At 43.0% G+C, this 22,183-nt stretch overlaps 1 protein-coding gene across 1 annotated transcript in view; it reads right to left on the bottom strand.

Annotated features, from left to right (window-relative positions):
• CALN1 (calneuron 1) overlaps positions 1-21,912 on the bottom strand; it is a 137,344-nt gene extending 115,432 nt beyond the window's left edge. The window contains exons 1-2 of the mRNA XM_083588003.1: positions 21,765-21,912; positions 6,600-6,697 (exon numbers count right to left, since the gene is read on the bottom strand). The gene's annotated coding sequence lies outside the window, so the exon portion shown is untranslated. The remainder of the gene's footprint in view (positions 1-6,599; positions 6,698-21,764) is intronic.
• Positions 21,913-22,183: the final 271 nt, after the last annotated feature.

The following is a 22,183-nucleotide window of genomic DNA, read 5'->3' as shown; positions in this document are numbered from 1 at the left end:
CCGTGCACTCTGGTTTCTGTCATGGTGTCCTGTTGCACCAGAAGCAGTTTAGTCATGCTGTCCACATGACCAGGAAAGCTATCACTGGCTCCCTTGGTCTGAAAAGCGAGATGAGCGCCGCAACCCCATAGTCGCTTTTGACTGGACCTAACCATCCAGGGGTCCTTTTTTACCATCCCCTTACCCCACCTCCCAAACATTATCTTCCCCCTTTCCTTAAAGTCTCACATGGCCTGGAATAAGGATGGATAAACCTTTCAGTTTCAGTTTCTCCCAGTTTCTCATTCTTTCCTATCTGCATTGCTGGGGATTGAACCAGATAACCCTTGGGATCTCATTCCAACTCTACAAATATATGCTTCTATGATTCCATGTTCTCCACATTTCCCATATCAATTTGCTATTTATTTATTTATTTATTTATTTATTTATTTATTTATTTATTTATTTATTTTAAAAAAGAAACCATCACACACACAAAAACCATCACCATCATTTTAGTGGAAATTTAGCAGGCTTAGAAAATAAACTCCTCTCTGCCAACCTCCCATTTCCTCCAAAATGCTGTTCCCCATAAAGCCTTAGCAGGGCAGGTGTAGGTAAATGTCCATGTGTGCAGAGAGAGGAGGAGAGCAAATTGTTTAGTCCAGACTCCCTTCCTGGTAAGCTGGTAAGCTGAATAATTGGGGAAGGGCTGTGGTTCAGTGCATCTACCTTTTATGCAGGGGGGGGGGGTGTTTCCAAGATTCAATCCATTTCATCCCCAGGTAAGGCTAAGAGAGACTCCTGCCTGAAACAACATCTGGAGGGCCAAAGGTTCTGCACGCTTGCTGAAGACAGACAAAACTGTCAATTTTGCTTCTCTTAGTTACGGTAACCATTTTCCTGAGCTTGAAGTTCAGTTCTCTACATTTTCACACTACCTCGCAAAACCCTTATGAAAATGCATCAGCGTTTTGGCATTATTTTCTCCAAATAAACTTTTTTTTTTTTTGCAGTTTTGACAAATGTACACATTTTTGTAAGTGGCTTTTTCCGTAATTTAATTCATTTTTGCATGTTATTTTCACTAATATCTGCCTTTATAAGTACAGTTTTACAGCATGCATTTTTTTCTACCCATTATTGGACTGGAGCTGCAAAATTCGGAGGGGAGCGAATTTTCTGGCGGATCGCTGTATTTTGGTTTGTTGTTTCAGAAAGTGTGAATTGGGTGAGGTTTTCTTTAAATGGAAGCTGGTTCAAGTATGTCTCCCATCCCTAAAACAATGCACCTCCCTGCAACTATTTGTTTGTCATTCCTTCTATCTGACCTCCTTCCAGCCCTCCCATAATTCATCCCTCGGTTCCCTCCGTCATACAGGGAGAGCAGGCCTTGTAGCTCTGCTAAGATGAAGCAACTGACAGCTCTTCCGCCACCTTTTTCTTCTGGAGTGAAATGCCTGAGGCAAAACACAGATTGTTACCTGACCTGCTTCTCGGGCCTGAGCAGGAGCTAAGACTCTTACCTTGAAAGGCATTCGGCCTACAGTGCACCTGGCCATGATCTCTGCATGAACAAGCAGACATCAGTGGCATGAAAGGAGAGGTGACAAAATAGCTCCTTTGTCCCCTTCCACAGAGGGTGTGTGTCACCACCACAAGCGGCCTGTTCTGTGGCACTGCCTTGTTCTGTGCAGAATTCATACTTGAAAGGTACTTGGCTGCAACCTCTTGCAAAAGAGGGCAATGTGAGTGTGAGAGGAATTATTAGCCAAAAAATGAGGGGGGGGGGCAACATAATGAAAGAGAAAGCCACAGAAACCCAAGTGACAATGACATGCCATAAAAAAATAAATGCTATATGGCTATAAGGTTTATTATTTATTGTGGATTACAATATTTTATATATGCCAGGAAGGAAGGAAGGAAGGAAGGAAGGAAGGAAGGAAGGAAGGAAACTGTGAGACCTTGGGCACTAATCAGGGGTCCGCAAACTTTTTCAGCAGGGGGCCAGTCCACTGTCCCTCAGACCTTGTGGGCCGGACTATATTTTGAAGAAGAAAAAATGAACGAATTCCTATGCCCCACAAATAACTCAGAGATGCATTTTAAATAAAAGCACACATTCTACTCATGTAAAAACACATTGATTCCCAGACCGTCCGTGGGACAGACTTAGAAGGCAATTGGGCCAGATCCAGCCCCCAGGCCTTAGTTTGCCTACCCATGAACTAACCTGTCCCGTCAGTGCAACCATTTACACTTGCAAAATGGGACTTTCACCCCTTCTCTCACCCCTGAATAGTCTGCACCTTCCTCAAATATGCTCCGGGAAGTTAGGGGAAAACCTTAGAATAGATTTTGGGGAGTGCAGGGGTAGAACATTCCAGTCCTAGACATTTTGGCATCTGAGGCAAACCACAAAATGGTGTCCCCTGCCTTGCCAGTGAAGATGAAGTGAATTTCTACATCAGGAAGAAAGGGGAGAGTGAAAATCTACATTGGGAGCAAAGGGGCGGGTGGGAATAAAGATCTACATGTGATGCATTCCTCAGAGGCCTGATCTGTTACCCCATGGATCTTGCCTGAGGTGTTTGCTTCACCTTGCCTCATGGGCAGTCCATCCCTGCAACCAGAAATTCCTGCATAGATGGAATGTTTATGTAGCACCACATTGGATTTCTCCCACTGAAAGGATTAAAGGCTGCAATTCATAAGCTATTCTCCAATTTGATTCTGAAGAAGCAGGAAATGAGATATGATCTTGGAATTCTCATCAAATATTTTCTGCATTGTTTGGTGAACTTCTTTGTTATATATTTGCTAGAGCTTGGAGAATTATATTTGGACCCCACAATTTTGTATTTTGTATCCATGCAAGCTTACAATGCATAGTTGCTCGTGTTTAAATAATCATGATTTTTGACATCATATCTGACCATACATTTAAAGCAGCAGCCAATGGCTTTAAACAACCATGAATCCAGGAGACTGTAGTTTGTTAAGAGTGCTGGAAGTTGTTAGGAGACCCCCCTCCTAGCCCCTTCAAAGAGCTACAGTTCTCAGAGTTCCCTGAGAAGAAGGATTGGCTGTTAAACCACTCTGCTAATTGTAGCTCTGTAAAGGGAATAGGGGTTTCCTAACAGGAATCAACCCTGAGTGCTCACTGGAAGGAGAAATCCTGAAGCTTAGGCTCCAATACTTTGGCCACCTCATGAGAAGAGAAGACTCCCTGGAAAAGACCCTGATGCTGGGAAAGATTGAGGGCACAAGGAGAAGGGGACGACAGAGGACAAAGATGGTTGGACAGTGTTCGCGAAGCTACCAACATGAGTTTGACCAAACTGAAGGAGGCCGTGGAAGACAGGAGTGCCTGGCATGTTCTGGTCCATGGGGTCATGAAGAGTTGGACATGACTAAACAACAAAACAGCATTCAATACCCTTAACAAACAATGGTTCCCATAGAATACTCTTTTGGGAAACCATGACTGTTTAAAGTGTTATGATACTGCATCCAGTGTATAAAACAGATAGGGCCCAAATTTCATTGAATTAAATGAAACTTGCTCCCAAGTAAGTGTACATACGTCCTCAACTTCCCAGACCTGTGCCCAGGGGGAACTCACTGAAATATCCAGGGAAATCTGGACATATGGCAACCCATATCAGAAGTGTAGTTTTTGTGTATGGATTTTCACTTTTTGAAATATTGCAACCCTAGTACATTGGATTGCAGACTTAATATGCTTTTGGGGTGATGACTAGTGCCATCCCAATGCTAAGGCAAAGGACAAATTGCCCTCCCACTTCAGGCATGTAAGCTGATGGGACTGGTGGTTGATTCATCCATTAGCACTGGCAGCCAAGTACATAGTAGGCTAGCATAGGAGGTGCTTGGTAGCTCACATGTTAAATACAGCTGTATCATCCAAAGAAATCCACAGGCCCCGGGAAAGTGCTAGGGGAGAAGCTCTGATTATACTGCCCTACAAACATGCGCATACCAGGTTCAATCCTTGCCATTTCCAGATAAGGCTGCGAAAGACCATCAGCTGAAACCTTGGAGTGCCACAGCCACTCTGCATAGACAATAACTGAGATAGATTGGCCAAAGGTCTGATGAGGTATGGCTCCTAATTCCAGAATTAAATTGCGTAGGACCCCAGAGTTTGTTTTAGGAAACTGGTGTTTGTAACAAGACCCAACCGCAACATGCATTCGCTCTGTGTATGTTTAATGGTGGCTTGGTTGATGAAGCATACACAGTAAAATTTCCCTGACCACAGAATTGCACCAGGCAGTAGCACCCATGAGCAGAGCATCGCTGCACTTAGATTTCGGCTCCGGAACCTTGAAAATGAAATAAAATTAAGCCCTGTTCTAATGTGACATAAATCTGTAATGCATTATTGGTTTGTGTGCTAAGGGAATTGAAAGCAAGTGTATGTAAGTATGAGAGAGAACGAGAGAGCATGCTGCAGATTTTTAACTCTTCATAGAATCATAGAATTGTACAGTTGGAAAGGACCCTTAGGATCATCTAGTCCAACCCCATGCAATGCAGGAATATGTAGCTGTCCCATATGGGATTCAGCCTGCCACTTTGGAGTTAGGAGCACCACACCCCAACCAACAAATCATCAAGTGGATAGATCTGAGAAGAACTGCCGCTTTTAATGCCCCCTTCCCTGCCTCTACTCTCCATCTGAGCTGTGCGGATGAGTCCACTGGAGCAAATGGGGCACTGCCCAACGGACCTCAGTCTGCCCTCAGCCATCCCTCACAGGCCTGCATTCTTACTTACAAACAGTCCTGGCAGCCATCTTCCTCCTCCTTGGTCTCCGTGTTGCCCTTGCGGAACTCAGAAAGGAGGATGAGGATAGAGGCGAAAATAGAATTAGTTGGCCCTGCTTGTCATTGGCTTTTGCTCCCACTACTGTTTGAGCTCCTTGTCTTCTACCCCACCAGTCCCAAGGGGCACCAGCCACCACTGAATCAAGGAGAACTTCTACATTCGCCTAGAAATTCCCCAGTGGAAAGACAACGAGAAGCTCATTAAGATATAAGAATGTTAATGGGAAACCATGAGATGGAAATGAGGGAGTGCCAATCAATGCATAATTTAAGAACAGTTCAGCTGTAGGGAACTAAGAATTAATATTTATTTATTTATTTATTTATTTATTTATTTATTTGTTTGTATTTGTTTATGGTCTGCCCTTTGTCATGTGTTTCCCAAGGCAGGCTATATTCAGGTCAATGGAACACATAAACCATGTTATACAGGGCACTTCTAGACTGCCACTATTTTCCAGTGAGAATCACCGACCTACTGGAAGATTCAGGTTGTGAAATTCCAGTTGATTGGGAGGTGTAATGCAACAAACCCGCTTCCCCAAAAATATCTTGCTTTCTGCAACAGAAAATGTGCACTGGAAATTGTAGGATAAGAAACACTTGCTTCGACACAATGGCATCTAACCCTCCCGAAAACAAATCAAACAGAATGCTCATTAAATAGCGAGCATCGTTGTCTAATCTTCCTGCAAACAAATCAGGATGAATGTTCGATGGACAGGTCATCTGGAAGTGCCCACAATATTCTTCCATAGTCATATGTCTGTGCTGAGAACAGGGCTCTTGGAGGAAAAGAATAATAATCCACTGGCCGATGTGGTTAAATGCTCTTCTGACACAGTGCAACGACTAAGAGGCAATTTATAAACACATCCATTACTACTTTGCAGCAGTGACTATTCTGTACAAAACACCCCTATAGAAAATGCAGAAAATTTTACTGCTGCTGTGTTAGATTTATGAAAAATTATTCATAGTAAGAACCCAATTAATTGATGAATTGGGGCACAGGGGTTGAATATAGCAAATTTATATAGTTTTATGCCTGTCCAAAGAAAAGAAAAAAACACAAGACTGAAAATTGCAAGGGATTTCATTTATCAAAAGTATGGTGATGGTCATTTATTTGGCTTCTTTAAAAAAGGATTAGTTGCATAGGTGATAGGTTAGGAATGATGCGGTATGCATGTTTTTAAAATTGGGCTTTCATATTCCGGGATGATACACCACCAATCGCATGATGCCTGTGAGGTAAATGGTGAGATAGCCGGCAACTGAATTTCCCCTTTTGACCTGGCTGGTCCCTGCTGTAGATCTCTAGTGCTGGCACACATCTCCCTTTGATCTCATCTCGCAAGGTGTGCTCTCTCAGAACACTGAATGGGTAATCATCACAGCTTCATCACCTCCTACCATGAGTGACAGGTCTCAGGCTAAGTGGAACCACAGAAACCACAGCATGAAACTGAAGTCAAATGTTGCTCTCCCCAGCAGAAAGTTACATCCCTCAGGTTACAATTCAAGAGGTGACATATCTTCTCCTTCTCTCAATCACTGGACGAGAAGGAGGAAGGGGGGAGAGCCAAGTTTTCACATTTTCTATCTTGAGAGCAAAGGCAGAAGCATAATACGAGGAAAAGGAATAAGATACGCAGGGGGGGGATGTTAACCTTCCTTGCCTGCCCCCCATCTGCACATACATGGATATATGTCAGCTGCAAAGCCCCCACCTCCCCAGATTTTAGAAAGATATCTTACCTAGTCAGGATGTTGGGGAAGCCTCTTTCATAATCCATGGTGTGATGATGGCTGTGGTTGGTTAAACTGTTCCAAAGGAGCCAGAATGAGTGCAGCAACTTGCAAAGACAGAATATAGGACAAGCTTAATTAAAAGAATCTGGAGGCTGCCTGTCTCCTTTTTTTAAAGTAACTGATACCATTTAAAGAGCTAAACTCCCAATTTGCTACAACATCTCCCCGAAGAGCCATCTCCTGGCACCTCAGCCCGTCGAGCCTCCAAAATCCAATCCTGCCGCTGTTGAGTCAGTAACGCGAGTAGTAAAAGCAACGGTAGTAGTTTACTCAGCGGCAGCGAGCAACAAATTGTAAATCAATAATACGGAGTGTAAAGCACAGTAAGCAAAGATGCTGACGAGCAAAGAAGATGCTGCATTTCTGGAGCGGAGATGGGAAAAAGTAGTTTGTTAACTGTGAGATGCATGCCCAAGTTTATAATAAGATCACCTCCTTTCCCCTCCAATTGTGTTTGTGTGTGTATATATAGCACAGCAATCTGCTTTTTCAAAGCAGGCCTGTAACACTGAAGAAAGAAGGCACAGTGGTACCTCTAGTTACAAACTTAATTCGTTCCAGAGGTCCGTTCTTAACCTGAAACTGTTCTTAACTAGAGGTGTACTTTCGCTAATGGGGCCTCTTGCTGCCACTGCGCTGCCGGCACACAATTTCCGTTCTCATCCTGGGGCAAAGTTCTCAGCTTGCGGTAACTCTTCCAGGTTAGCGGAGTTTGTAACCTGAAGCGTTTGTAACCTGAGGCATTTGTAACTCAAGGTACCGCTGTACTAGGAAAGTAGTTATTGTATCTTCCCCTTGTATACCTTTCCTCTCCCTTTCACAAATCAGATATTTTACAATCATTGCAGCTGTAAATAAACAAATAAATGAGCCGAAATTCATCCAAAGTCATTTTGTTTTCAGCGCAGACAGCTGGGACTGGTTTCCTTCTCAGAATCATATTGTGTTCTTTCTTTTTTTTAAAAAAAGGATTACTATAAAAACCACAATTTTCCAATACAGTGGTACCTCGGTTTACGAGCTTAATCCATTCCGGAAGTCCGGTCTTATACTGAAACCATTCTTAAACCGAGGTGCACTTTCCCTAATGAGGCCTCCTGCCACCGGCGCCCTTCCAACGTTCGGATTCTGTTCTTAGACCGAGGTAAAGTTTTTAAACCAAGACACTATTTCCAGTTTTGCGGAGTTTGTAAACCGAATCGTTCTTAAACTGGACCGTTCTTGAACTGAGATACCACTGTATTTATTTTACTGTCTGAATGTTATGGGCTCAGAGTAGAATGGATTTGCATTGGATACTACTCTAATGAAGCATGGTCAAAGAATGTCTGAATGTGCCTGTTTTCCCCTTCTGTCCAAGTCTCTTTGTCCTCTTATTTATTTATTAATCATTAGCAATGTCAGCTCTGCTTTTCAGGTGCAAAAGATCCGAGATCGTCTTGCAGAAGGTTGATAGAACTGAATTTACAATGGAGAGACATATTTAAGTCCATACTCTCCAATGTTTCTCTGATGAAAATAGCACGTCCTATTCAATGATGATGATGATGATGATGATGATGATGATGATGATGACTGGGTTGCCCCAACCACTCTAGGCAGCTTCTAGCATACAAAAACATAATAAAGCGTTACACATTGGAACAAACATCCCAATACAGAGCTGCCTTCAACTGTCTTCCAAAGGTTGCATAGCTACTTATCTCCATGGCTCAGGGGGTCACATAACTCCACACCCTCCAATGAAAATAGGGACATCCTTAGGAAAAGAGGGACATTCAAGGATCAAATCAGAAACCAGGATGGCTTCTGTAAATTTGGGACTGTCCCTGGAAAATAGGGACACTTGGAGGTTCTGTAAGAGCAGTAAAAATCTTTCATTAACACACTATTACTGCATCAAAGGTACATTGGAGAACACGCTCATCAGACAGACAAACAACTGGGAGGGGGCCCTGTGTTTACATTTAAATTATATTATTTTCTTCTAAGATTACATTTATAAATTAGCACTTGGGGATTTTATGCAAATCCATGTCCTTTCAGTTGCATTTCCTTGTTTTGGCACTATGTAAGTAGTCAGTCTCACTCTTTTTATGACCGGGCCTATCTTAGATGTTTGATATTGCTTCTGGTTGGGAGATGAGAAATGAATTCTCAAATGGCAGCAGTCCAGGAGTGAATAAAGTTCAGGATTCTAATACCTCGGGCAGATTCATTGTTCTGAGAAACTATCATCTACAACGGCAAGCCTGAAAGACTGTATCCCATCTCTTAGCCTGCAATGTAACCACTCTGCCAACCTCTCAGTTATAAATGGTGTAGGCTGTGAATGCCAAGTCAAAACTCAATTTCATCTCAGTTCATAAACCCCCACTGCAAGGCCTTGGTTTAATCAGCAGATTTTCAACTGAAGGATAGCAGAAAACAGTATTCAAAACATGCCAAAGGAGGGCAGAACATAAAGATATAAAAAGAGCCCTAATGAATCAGGCCAATTGCCCATCTAGTCCAGCACTCTGTTCTCACAGTAGTCAACAAGATACCTGTGGAAAGCCTCTGAGCAGGATCTGAGCACAGGAGCACTCTCATTTCCTGGGGCTTCCAGCAATTGGAATGAGATCTCACATTCATTCCAAAGGAAGCAAAGGAACAGGGTCAAGTTCAAGTAGGGATGGGTGAGACATTCAATTCAGTTTGCATTTCATGGTGAATCTCTCAGATTTGCACTCCCTAAAGTGGGAACTGAAACACTGTCATCATTTGAAATGTGCGGTTATCTGAATTTTGCAACAAAAAAGAGAGCCTATATTGGGCGGGAGGGAAGTGTTTCAGAAAACAATATATTTAAGCAAGCATTCTCCTGAATTTGGATTTCCTGATCTAATTGCTTTGGATTTTTCAACTGTTTTAATTTTTATGATTTTTACTGGTTTGTTTTATTATACCTTTTAATTACGGATGTTTTAATGCAATGATAGAAGTGTTTTATTTTGCCTTTTAAGTGCAATTACTTTATAATAGTTTTTATACATTTAAACCAATTAGTAGCCATTCTGGCACCTAAGCTACACCCAAACTCATCAATTTATTACAGGATCAGTTTTCCATCATCTCAATGCATCTGTCTTGAACTATTTTCTAGATTACTGTGGTTTGATATACAGCAATGTTGCTTATAATGACATCCGCACGGCTGCATTTTGCTCGTTAATATAAAAATACTGCTCTAGAAACATGAAGAAATATTTCTTTTTCTCCCAGCAAAATGAGGACCAAGTTGCAGTGCTGGCAGAGACGGAATAAACCTGGAGACTTGAACCTTCAATTCCCATTGGATTGGATTGCTTTCTTTTCAAGAATCTACAAGGCAGTTGGCCGCTCTCAAGTGGGCATCAATTTTTAATGCCCCCGTTGGCATTTGTGGATTTATACATGAGAGTGTATGTACTGATAGGATCTGAACCGGCTGTGGCTAACCAGAAATGAGATCTTGGGTTTATCAACTCAGTCTGCAGTGCAAGCGGTTGAAGAAAAGTCAACATGAGCAGAGGCATTGCAAATAAAATAGCCAGTAGTACCAATATGCTTTTTATATGGTGTGTTCACGGCAATGTTTTCAGCAGCTGCTAAACCTTTCAGGTAGCCTAACTAGGCATGTATTTTCCTTTTGAATCATTTTTTTTTTTTTATTGAGGTTTTCTAAAAAGCTACGAACAAGCGATTCTAGCTTACTAAGTTCAGACCGACTGAAATTAATGGACCCAAGTTAGTCATCTTCCTTATTTTCATTGGGTCTACTCTGCACAGGAAGAGCAACAAATGCAGCATAAAAATTGAAAGAAATTTTGTGCAACCCCAGAGAACCTGGAAGTAAATGGTCGTATGCAATATAATAACGTGAAATAAATCATAGAATTATCATGGAATTATATAATTGTGAAGTTGGAAGGGACCACATGGGTCATCTAGTCCAATCTCTTGCAATGCAGGAATTTATTAATTTTTTTTGCCAAAGGTGAGGTTCAAACTCATGATCCTGTGCTTAAGAGTCTCATGCTTTACCAACTGAGCTATGAAATAAAGAAATAAAGAAAACTAGCATTCATGGTTTCTTTCCGAAGGGACAAAGATGTCACACGTGGATGCTCTTTGAACTTTTCATATATGCATAGTGCCCATTTCAAGCTTAGACCATGCTAGAACCTTTCTGAACTCCAGACGCTGCCATGCCAGGTATCAATGATGGCCCTCTTTAAATGTTTTTGTCCTCTAGACTATATGCAGGAATGGAAATAAGAAAATAAGAAGAAGCTGCTGGATCAGGCCAATGGCCCATCTTGTCCAACGTCCTGTTCTCCCAGTGGCCAACTACTGTGAGAAATCTGCAAACAGGACCTACCTGAGCAAAAGAGCTTTCTCCCTTCCCTTGACTTCCACAAATAGTTTTCAGAAGCATTTCTGTATTTGATTCTGGAGGCAGAGCATAACCATTGCAGCTAGTAGCCACTGATATCCATTGGCAAGGATGACTGGATCTGTTAATTTGGTTCTCACATGTACAATCTTCAGTTCTGTTCTTATGTTCTAACCTCCGTGATATGTTACTGAGTGCTGATGGCATGGTTATGTCACCAGGTGGGAATATACTGGACAGTATAACAGAAAACAAATGAAAGCTTTGGCTGCCCGACGGCCACCGATTCATAAACCTAACTTCATTGGGATTTTTGGAGGCCGACAACATTATCTGAAACACTAATGCAACAAAAGCCTTCCTTTTTAATGGAGAATATTAAATCACAGAAATAAACCTCAATGTGCTCAAGGTTTTAATATCATTATAACTATATTTGCCATTCCCTCCCTGATGCTATATATTTCATTTAGATTTTTCACATTATATTTTATGGCCCACTCAGTAAGTCCATTAAACTACAGAGAAATGTTGCAGAAGCAGGAAGGAATCAATTTAGGCTCATCACAGCAATATGTACAATGCCCAGAAAAGCACCCGAGAAAATAGCATGATATTGCCATTTTTTAAAACATATATTTGGCCTCCTCTTGAGATACTACCAAACTTGGCATGATGGTTTTCAGGGTGGGGGGAAAGCCAGTGAAGGGAGCTGAGAGCTGTTAGGAAGCCCCATTCCTCTCACAGAGCTACAATTTCCAGAGGTCCCCGGAAAGAGGGATTGATTGTTGAACTACTCTAAGAATTGTAGCCCTGTGAGTGGAACAGGGGTCTCCTAAAAACTCACAGCATCCTTAGCTAACTACAGCTCCCAGCGTTATAGGAATTCTAAGGTCTCATATATAAAAATCATATGTTCATAAATTTACAAGGCAAACACATACATAAGTATGTGTTCAAACTACATGTCTGAAATGGTAGAGGAGAGCAATCCTGAAACCATTTTGACTCTCCCAAATTGATCTCAAATATTTCTCTGCAAGGAGGAAGGAAATGGGAAAGCCTTCCCATTGTCTCTTTACTCACAAATCCCGTTTTAAGGGCATATCTGTGTACGAATAGGGTGAGCCTGTGACCTGGATTCAGGAACTGAGTATTTACTATCACAAAAGAATGGCCAGGATGCCCAGGTAAAAGCAACCTTTGACCATTATCAGGTATCCTGGCAGACAGGTTTTCTGCTGTAGACAGTCCTTTCAGTGATGTATGTATGATGTTTTGGAGAGCTACAGGGGAGGTAATTTTCAAATGTCTATATAAGAGCTTGCACACCATTGTTCTAGGTTACTCTCCTCCCTCTCTGCGTAGGGTGAGCGGAGGACGCTGTTGCAACAGTTTAATAAAGTCCATGCTTACTAGCTGCTTTGCTTCTCAATATTCTCTGGTTGGCCTCTGTTATTTTCTCCTAGCCATGGAGAACCTACTTAAGGACTCTACATGGGCTCTTGGTTAACCCATAAGGGAAAAAAGGAGCAGCTTTTTCTTATAACACCAGGCTTATTTTAGAAAAGCCATGAGTGTTAAAGTAGTCCAGTAGTGTTTTAATTACATGGTATGAATGTGGCCATCGCCTCTCAAAACACACATTTTTAAATGCATCTTGTTGCAGTTCTTCAGCTGAGAACTTTATTGGAACATTGTGGAAGAACAAAGGTGGAACACTGGTTTGGGAAGTACAGATAAAAAGCCCAGTTCATGGCTAGAAATGTGCAGATATTGAATTTGTCTCTTGAAATACCAGGAAGTGGACCTGAGACCTTATGCTTACAAAGCATGATATCTGGGTTAGCTCAGTTGGTAGAGCATGGCATTCTTAATGTCAGCATCATGGGTTTGAGCCCCACTTTGGGCAAAAAAAATTCCTGCATTGCAGGCGTTGGTCTAGATGACCCTCATTTTCCCTTCCAAATCTAAAATTCTATGATTCTATAAGCCCTACCACTAAGCTATGTCCCTCCATCTGCAGCATAAGGTTGAGAGCACTGATGCATTGTTACAGGGATGATAGAAATAAATCTATTTAATGTGTGCATTAATGAGAAGCTGTTACCTGAGGACACGCTGTTTCATTGACAGCATGATTAAAGGGTTGTACAAATACAATAAACATTTGTATGAAAATTAGATTGTAACTATCCATTTACCAAAAAATCAGGTATGAGCAGTTCAAAAGATCAAAGCAGTAAAACACTGCAATGCACAGAATGCCTCTCATAGTTAACTATGGGCTGCACCTGATGAGATGTCTTTCATACAAAGGCAATTTTATCAATGACTTCTTAAGAGGAAATGGCAGGACACCTTTAGATTTATCAACAGAGATAATCTAGAGAAGGGGTAACCAACAAGGTGCTCTCCAGATGTTGATGGACTATGACATCCATTTTTCCTGGATCATTAGCCGTGTCAGATGGGGTTGATGGGAGTTGTAGTCCAACAACACCTTGAGGACATCACATAGGCTGCCACTGGTCTAGACCAGACTTCCTCAACCTCAGCCCTCCAGATGTTTTGAGACTACAGTTCCCATCATCCCTGACCACTGGTCCTGCTAGCTAGGGATCATGGGAGTTGTAGGCCAAAAACATCTGGAGGGAGGGCCGAGGTTGAGGAAGCCTGGTCTAGACCATATTTCTAGCATTTAAGTGCCTCGAAACTGGCTGGCTGTGAAAAAACAATGTATATTAGCAGAGATGGGTCTTTATTTTGGAAGAATTTCAAAGGACTGTAACTGCATGGTGCTACAGACCAATATTTAATAGAGTATTTGACCCCTTCTTTTCAAGATTAACCCAATACCACACATAACTGTGAGTTTAGATTATGTTTGATTGGGATTTTCTTAAGGAACATGCTTGTCTGTTTCTACTTAAAACTTAAACCCCTTTTAAAAATCGCCTTCCGTTAATCCCAAATGTACATTACATCAAAGAAAATCCCATCATTCCGATGGAACTGTAGCTAATGTCTCCCAGCAGAGTTTTCCATTAACAAATGTGAAATTACACCAATTCAAGTCACAGGCTACAGAGGAAAGATTAACTGTTTGTGCAGCTGTTACCCTCTAATCGAGAACTTTGGGGAATTCATCCGACTTCCCATTCTACTTTCTGAAAGAGGTCTCTGTGATGCCTCCTGGTCTGCCTCCTGGTGACCCAGGAACCAGAGGAAGGTGGTGTGTTGATCAGCCATTCAGGAGAGAGAAAGTGGAACTTAGATGCTGACAGTTAATGGCCAGATAGGGACCATTTGGGAGAGAAGAAGCCTAGGTTTTGTTTGGGTTAGACTGGGACCAGGGAATACAGTTAGGGACTTTCTGTCTTGAGTAGGCAGAAATAGCCTCTCACTATCTGAGTGGACTCAGATAGGGTTTATCTGTCAGTGGGATCAGATTGTAAATTGTCTCAGAGATTGGGATTTTCTATGGGCAGACAAGGTTCTGTCTACCTGAGGGGAAGGTAGGGTCTGTAAGGGTCTGGGAGTGTTTTACGCACAGCCATCCTAGAAAGAATTCCAGCAGTGAGCCTCCAGGTAGGGAACGGCTGCTCGGGAGACAATTTTCATTTGAACTACAGTGAAGTGGCTTCTTCTAAGAAATGAGAACCAAAACTTATTACACCTGGTACCATCATTATCAACCTTTAAGACCTGGGTGAAGAGGCAACATTTAGTTTTTAATTGGGATCATATGGTATTATTATTAATAATAATAACAATCAATAAAATATACACACACACCACCTACATGACAAAATGACACCCTAGGCTGTTGTCCCTTCTTATGATATCGCCAGATAAGCACTTTTCATAAATAATGTCATTTTATTCAAGTAGTGTTGTTTTCAACCTTTGCAATTGTATGTCTTACCATTTGTATGTTTTACCGTTGTCAGTCTCTTCGAGGCATTTTATGTAGTAAGTGATGAATAAATGTAAATAAGAACAGCACAGTACACATGATTCATACATTGCAAGGTTTCTCCCATTAGGGAGGAGAGGAGAAGAAAAGCAATGTGTGTACGACGCATAAATCCCATTCCTAGCAACAAAAAAGAGCAGAAGAGTAATGTTGCAATTACTTGGTTCATAATGTAACTTTGTCCTGCTGATAATATTTTCAACAGCCCTGTTCTGCCATTCATTCCACCTTGTTACTGGCTGGCAGGGTGCATTTGTAGCTCAATGGCCAAAAGAGGCAGCCTCCTATTTAAGGGCTAGCCAACCACCTCCCACCCACTTCTCTTCGCAGCAGCACCTACACTCCCTCTCTACGTGTGATTTATTTGCTCACTTACAGCCTGAGTAGGAATGTTTGGCTAACACATGTTTTGGATTGTGGGTTGATTTTGTCTCCTAAGTAAAGGTAAAGGGACCCCTGACCATTAGGTCCAGTCATGGCAGACTCTGAGGTTGTGGCACTCATCTCACTTTATTGGTCGAGGGAGCCGGCGTACAGCTTCCGGGTCATGTGGCCAGCAGGACTAAGCCGCTTCTGGTGAACAAGAGCAGCGCATGGAAACGCCGTTTACCTTCCTGCCAGAGCGGTACCTATGTATCTACTTGCGCTTTGACGTGCTTTTGAACTGCTAGGTTGGCAGGAGCTGGGACAGAGCAACGGGAGCTCACCCCATCGCGGGGATTCAAACTGCCAACCTTCTGATTGGCAAGCCCTAGGCTCTGTGGTTTAACCCACAGCGCCACCATGCTAAATAGCTGGTTGGTGGCACTAGATCAGGCATGGCCAAACTTGGCCCTCCAGATGTTTTGGGACTACAACTCCCATCACTCCTAGCTAACAGGACCAGTGGTCGGGGTTGATGGGAATTGTAGTCCCAAAACACCTAGAGGGCAAGTTTGGCCATGCCTGCACTAGGTGGTCCACCATGTTACTTAATTTGGTCTTTAATTTGGTAACAGTGGGTGATTAGGTGCAGGAAGGGGAACAGTTTTGTTTCAGCCCGCTGATTCCCCTTTAGCATCTTTCAAAGTGATGGGTTGGACCCAAAGCTTGCTACTGGAGTTCTGGAGCTGGATAGGGGCCACCTTTGAGGCAAAACTGCCTCATCTGTTTGGTGCTATGGGAGTCCAGGGGATGGTGATGCAGCAAGGCCTTCTTATTCACCTTGGCCTGGGAAGAGGGAGGGGTAGGCTGCATAGCCATTTCCTGAAGGCATAACTTTTATACTATGCAACTTGTAGAAGACATCTGAAGGCAGCCCTATATCAGAAAGTTTTTAATGCTTGAAATTTTATTATGTTTTTATATGTGTTGGAAGACACCTAGAGTGGCTGGGTAATAATAATAATAATAATAATAATAATAATAATAATAATAATAATACATAATGGCCACTTCCAGAAATATAATGAAACACTGAAAAAACTGGATGGTCATTTCTGAGTTTGCTTCCAGAAAAAACTAATTTGCAAATAACACTGAAATAAGCTCTAACTTTGAGCTATACTCTGCTATATTTCCAGAAATGGTATTTAAGTTGTGCAAAAGCTCAGATATAATCCGCATATTAACAGTTAGCGAAACATCAGGAAAATGGAACAAACCGCCATGCGAATGCAGCTTACCTTTGATATCAAAGACCTATGGCCTCCTGACTTGGCTAGGCTGAGTCTAACATAAGGTCAACAGCTTCTATTTTCCTTCGCTTGACTGGGACGCGGGTGGCGCTGTGGGTAAAACCTCAGTGCCTAGGGCTTGCCAATCGTATGGTCGGCAGTTCGAATCCCCACGGCGGGGTGAGCTCCCGTCTTTCGGTCCCAGCTCCTGCCCACCTAGCAGTTCAAAAGCACCCCTAAGTGCAAGTAGATAAATAGGTACCGCTTTATAGCAGGAAGGTAAATGGCGTTTCCGTGTGCTGCGCTGGTGCTGGCTCACCAGAGCAGCTTCGTCATGCTGGCCACATGACCCGGAAGTGTCTCCGGACAGTGCTGGGCCACGGCTTCTTAAGTGAGATGGGCGCACAACCCTAGAGTCGGACACGACTGGCCCGTACGGGCAGGGGTACCTTTACCTTTGACTGTTTAATCACAGTTACAGATAGGTAGCCGTGTTGGTCTGCCATAGTCAAAACAAAACAAAAATTTCTTCCAGTAGCACCTTAAAGACCAACTAAGTTAGTTTTTGGTATGAGCTTTCGTGTGCATGCACACTTCTTCAGATACACTGAAACAGAAGTTGGACTTCCATTTCATGCGGCTCAGTGTGGTGCCTTCCATAGTTCCAGTTACAGATAGGTAGCCGTGTTGGTCTGCCATAGTCAAAAAAAAAAAATTCTTCCAGTAGCACCTTAAAGACCAACTAAGTTAGTTCTTGGTATGAGCTTTCGTGTGCATGCACACTTCTTCAGATACACTGAAACAGAAGGCAGACTATGGCAGACCAACACGGCTACCTATCTGTAACTGGAACTATGGAAGGCACATTGAGCCGCATGAAATGGAAGTCCAACTTCTGTTTCAGTGTATCTGAAGAAGTGTGCATGCACACGAAAGCTCATACCAAGAACTAACTTAGTTGGTCTTTAAGGTGCTACTGGAAGAATTTTTTTTTTTTGTTTAATCACAGTTTATCTTCATCTGGAGGTACAATCTGCTAGAGAGAGATTATCCTATCACTCAAGGAAAGCGATTATCCTATCTAAGGGTGATGAAATTGCTGATTGAGCAACTTGGACATTTCCTGGTAAATCCATCAATTTAGGAAATGCCCATAAATAGCACTAATTGGAACAGTTGATAAAGACACTCTTTGACTTTTAAACCCTGCTTTAATTTGCATTTGCTAATAGATGAAGCTAACCTAGAAGTATTCCTTGGTTAAGAGTTGGGTATTTAGCCAACAGTCCTATGGCAGAAAGTGTAACATATATATATCTACTCTACCTTTGTCCCCTTTCTGGTCAGACAGCCCAAACTCCAGTTATCCAAACCCTGGTATTCATCCAGCTAGATGGTTGCAATGCATTATATATGGACTGCCCTTGAAGACATTCAGACACTTCAGTTATAATATAACTGGTGGGAACTGTTACCATGTTTGCTCAAGAAGCTGTGTATCTGATACACATCTGAAAATGATTCCAGTGTCCTGTAAGTGTTTCTAGAAAATTGGAGTATTAGTCTGGTACTAGGGAACCACTTCCCACTTCAGGACAAATAGCTATACATCTGGTAGAAATGGTTCAGAAAATGAGAACCCAATGAACAGGAGCTATGTGTGGAAGCTTAGGATCTTTGGGATAGAGCAGGTGAAACCCTACAGACATTGCTGAACTACAACTCCCACCAGCCTCAGCAAGAATGGTCAGTGGCTAGGGATGGTACAGTTCAGAAGCAGTTGGAGGGTCAAATGTTTCCTATACGTGGTTGAGAAAGCAGGAAGAAAAGACAAAACTGGCTTCAGGGCTTAATCAAGAAAGGGAGTTCATTAACAAACAGACCAAGAAACATTAACTTACTTGATCAAGTTAGAAGTGACTTTAGATGCATCTTTGTATTTAACATACACATTAGTTTGAAATGCAAATATCTCTCCCTGGGGGTCCGATAGTTATTGAGGTCACAGCAGGTGGGAGGGGGAGTTCAACCTTTTATTTCTATTCTGTCGTACTAATGAAAAGTTATGCCTCCAATGCTATTTACATTTCCCCATTTTGTGCTGGGGGGGGGGTTCCTAGAGAGAGGCCACAGTATGTGGCTCTCATCCACACTTTGCTTCTTTCACTCCTGAGAAGGCTTCAGATTTAGCTTTCAGCCAAGGTCAGATCCATCCACACTATACATTTAAAACACATTCAATGAACATTTAAAGCACATAGTAAAGGTAAAGGGACCCCTGACCATTAGGTCCAGTCGCGGACATCTCTGGGGTTGCGGCGCTCATCTCATTTTATTGGCCAAGGGAGCCGGCGTACAGGTCATGTGGCCAGCATGACTAAGCCGCTTCTGGCGAACCAGAGCGGCGCACGGAAATGCTGTTTACCTTCCTGCCGGAGCAGTACCTATTTATCTACTTGCACTTTGACGTGCTTTCGAACTGCTAGGTTGGCAGGAGCAGGGTCCGAGCAATGGGAGCTCACCCCGTCACGGGGATTCGAACTGCTGACCTTCTGATTGGCAAGTCCTAGGCTCTGTGGTTTAACTCACAGCGCCACCCCGTCCCTCTTTAAAGCACATAGCTCCTTCCAAAAAATCTTGGGGGCTGTAGTTTGCTAAGGGTGCTAGGAGCGGTATTTCAGCAATAGGAAAACTACAATTCCCATGATTCTTCAGGGGAAGTCATGTGGTTTGAACAGGTGTTTAATGTGCTGTAGATGTGTTGTTTATTTATTTCATATAATTTACACACCTCTTGATTGTGAGAAACCTCAGATAGGTTGACAAAAGATAAAACAGTAAAATCAAGGGAAAAAATGACAACCCTGCTTTAAAACATACAATGGTTAAAATACTAAAAAACAGATGACCTCAACTTTCTAAACATCTGGGTAGACTTGCCTAAACATGTATGGTGTGGATCTGCCTTCAGATACCATCCCTATATAGCTACAATAGGAAGGAGGTCTCCAATCAGCAAGGCTCACTGGGAGTTCTCCATGGTGCTGACTTCCCTGACCTCCACTTATAAAGACCTGTGGGGGAAGCAGTTCAGCCAAGCATCTCCAGCGTGCAGTTGACCTATGGAGGCTGTTCTGTTAGGGTGAGTGGGGGCACTGCCCTACCAATGCCAATCTGCCGCCAGCTAGCAACTATTTCCCAGCCCTCTTACTTACAACCAACACAGGAGGTGGTCATGGCTGTCAGCTTCCTCCTTAGTCTCAGCGTTGCCCTGCTAGAACTCAGCAGGGAGGAGGAGGAGGAGGAGGATGGGATCAAAGCTAGAAGTACTTGGCCCTACCTCTCATTGGATCTGACTTTGGCTCCCTGCCTTCCACCCCATCAATCCAAATAGCCAGCAGTGGAGTTAGCTCTCTTCTGGGAAAGGTTCCCAAACAGGCTGACCCCCTGAGGTTTGCTCTACTGATCCTGCGCACCCCAGACAGATTCAGACAGCTCACTGAACAGTAAAGCTAAAGGGACCCCTGACCATTAGGTCCAGTCGTGGCCGACTCTGGGGTTGTGGCGTTCATCTCGCTTTATTGGCTGAGGGAGCCAGCGTACAGCTTCCAGGTCATGTGGCCAGCATGACTAACCCGCTTCTGGAGAACCAGAGCAGCGCACGGAAATGCCATTTACCTTCCCGCCGGAGTGGTATCTATTTATCTACTTGCACTTTAATGTGCTTTTGAACTGCTAGGTTGGCAGGAGCAGGGACCAAGCAACGGGAGCTCACCCCGTCATGGGGATTCGAACTGCAAGTCCTAGGCTCTGTGGTTTAAACCACAGCGCCACCCACGTCCCTCATTGAACAGTAGCACCTACATTAAAGGGGATCTTCATAAGCCACCTGTGATATGGTATGGGGAAGCTTAGCATAATAAAGGGGTGGGGAGGGAAACCAAGTTAGACTGGGCATATGTCATTGAGTGAACCTTAAATAGCTCTTTAAATGCTAAATATCCCTTTGGGTATCTGCTTGTGCAGAGCGTATATATACAACCACATTCACACCATACATTTAAATCACTGCTATACCACTTTAACAGCCACAGGTCCCCCAACGTATAATGGGAACTGTAGTTTGTTAAGGGTACTGGGAATTGTTTGGAGACCCATATTCCCCTCACAAAGCTACAGTTCCTAGAGTGGTTTAACAAATGAACTCTGGGAATTGTAGTTCTGGGAGGGGAATAGGGGTTTCTGAGCAGCCCTTAGCACCCTTAACAAACTACACTTCCCAGGATTCTTGGAAAGAAACCATGATTATTGCAGTAGTATGGTAGTGCTTTACTTGTATGGTGTAGATGTGAATGTGGTTTTCCAGATCAAGTGCTTTAAAGACTTCATGCTTGAAAAAGTTTCCACAACTGGGAGAAGATGCATCTGATTCAAGTAAACAATCAGATCAAATGGAATGTATTTTAAAGGGGCAAAAAATCAAGGTTAAATAACGACTCCCCCCACCCTCCATTTCCAAATTATCCCATGATAATTATCCACGAGGCTCCTTCTCTCCATGTAAACAACTATTTATGTGGGACATGCTCTCAGCATGATACATGTGCAAGTCCTCCCAGCGTCCAATATTTCAGTCTTATTTTGTTTTAAAAAGCAGCAAGACGACTCCTGTCCAAATCCTTCCCAAGGAACCCAAAGTAAACACATATCTCAATAATGAAAGTGGTCATTTTCACTGGGGGAAATTCCACCCAAATAAACAGAGGCTACAAGTCTGATTGCAAAGATGCAGGTGCCCAATTTCATTTGTAAAACGATACCTCGTTTCAAAGCATCCCGGAGTGGGTTTTAGAAAAGGTGAGGTCAACTCACCCAGTTCACCTGCATCAATGAACTGCTAACATATCCCCCCAGAAGCACACCAGTAGGATGGGGGGGGAGAGTAATAGGGATAGACTACAGTTCTCCCCCCTGAATGCAGCTAGGGGGAAAGGCAGCTTGCTCGATCCCAAAGGTGGCAAAGCACTGCAGCAGAACTAGAAAAAGCATATAAATCTTACCTTATGGGGAAAGGAGGCAGATAGACTTAATCTGAAGGCACCTGAAGAGAGTTTTGGACCGGATCCTAGCTGTAGTAATTGAAAGGGCCGCTGGCGTTCAGGAAGGGATCCTGGTGGTATTGGCTAAAAATAGATTTGGATGGTCTTGAAGGAGCCGAGGCTCTGCTTGGAATAAGAGAGGGTAATCTTAAAGGCACAGAAGAGGCTTTTGAAAGTAGAAAGGTAGAAAAACAATGCTTCAACATGAAAGGAGTGCAAGAGTAGATGTCTATGAATACCAGTTATGTAATACCGGCTACTGGAGGCTGCAGGAGGGGAGAGTTGTTGTTGCGCTTAGGTCCTGTTTGTGGGATTCCTGGAAGAGGCTTCTGGTTGGCCAATCTGAGAGCACAATGCAGAGCTAGAGGGGCTATTGGCCT

Source organism: Podarcis filfolensis, assembly GCF_964270895.1.
Source record: "Podarcis filfolensis genome assembly, chromosome: 15".
Lineage (NCBI taxonomy): Eukaryota > Metazoa > Chordata > Lepidosauria > Squamata > Lacertidae > Podarcis > Podarcis filfolensis.
The sequence above is the reverse complement of the archived record's forward strand: the minus strand, read 5'-3'. Positions and strand labels throughout refer to the sequence as shown.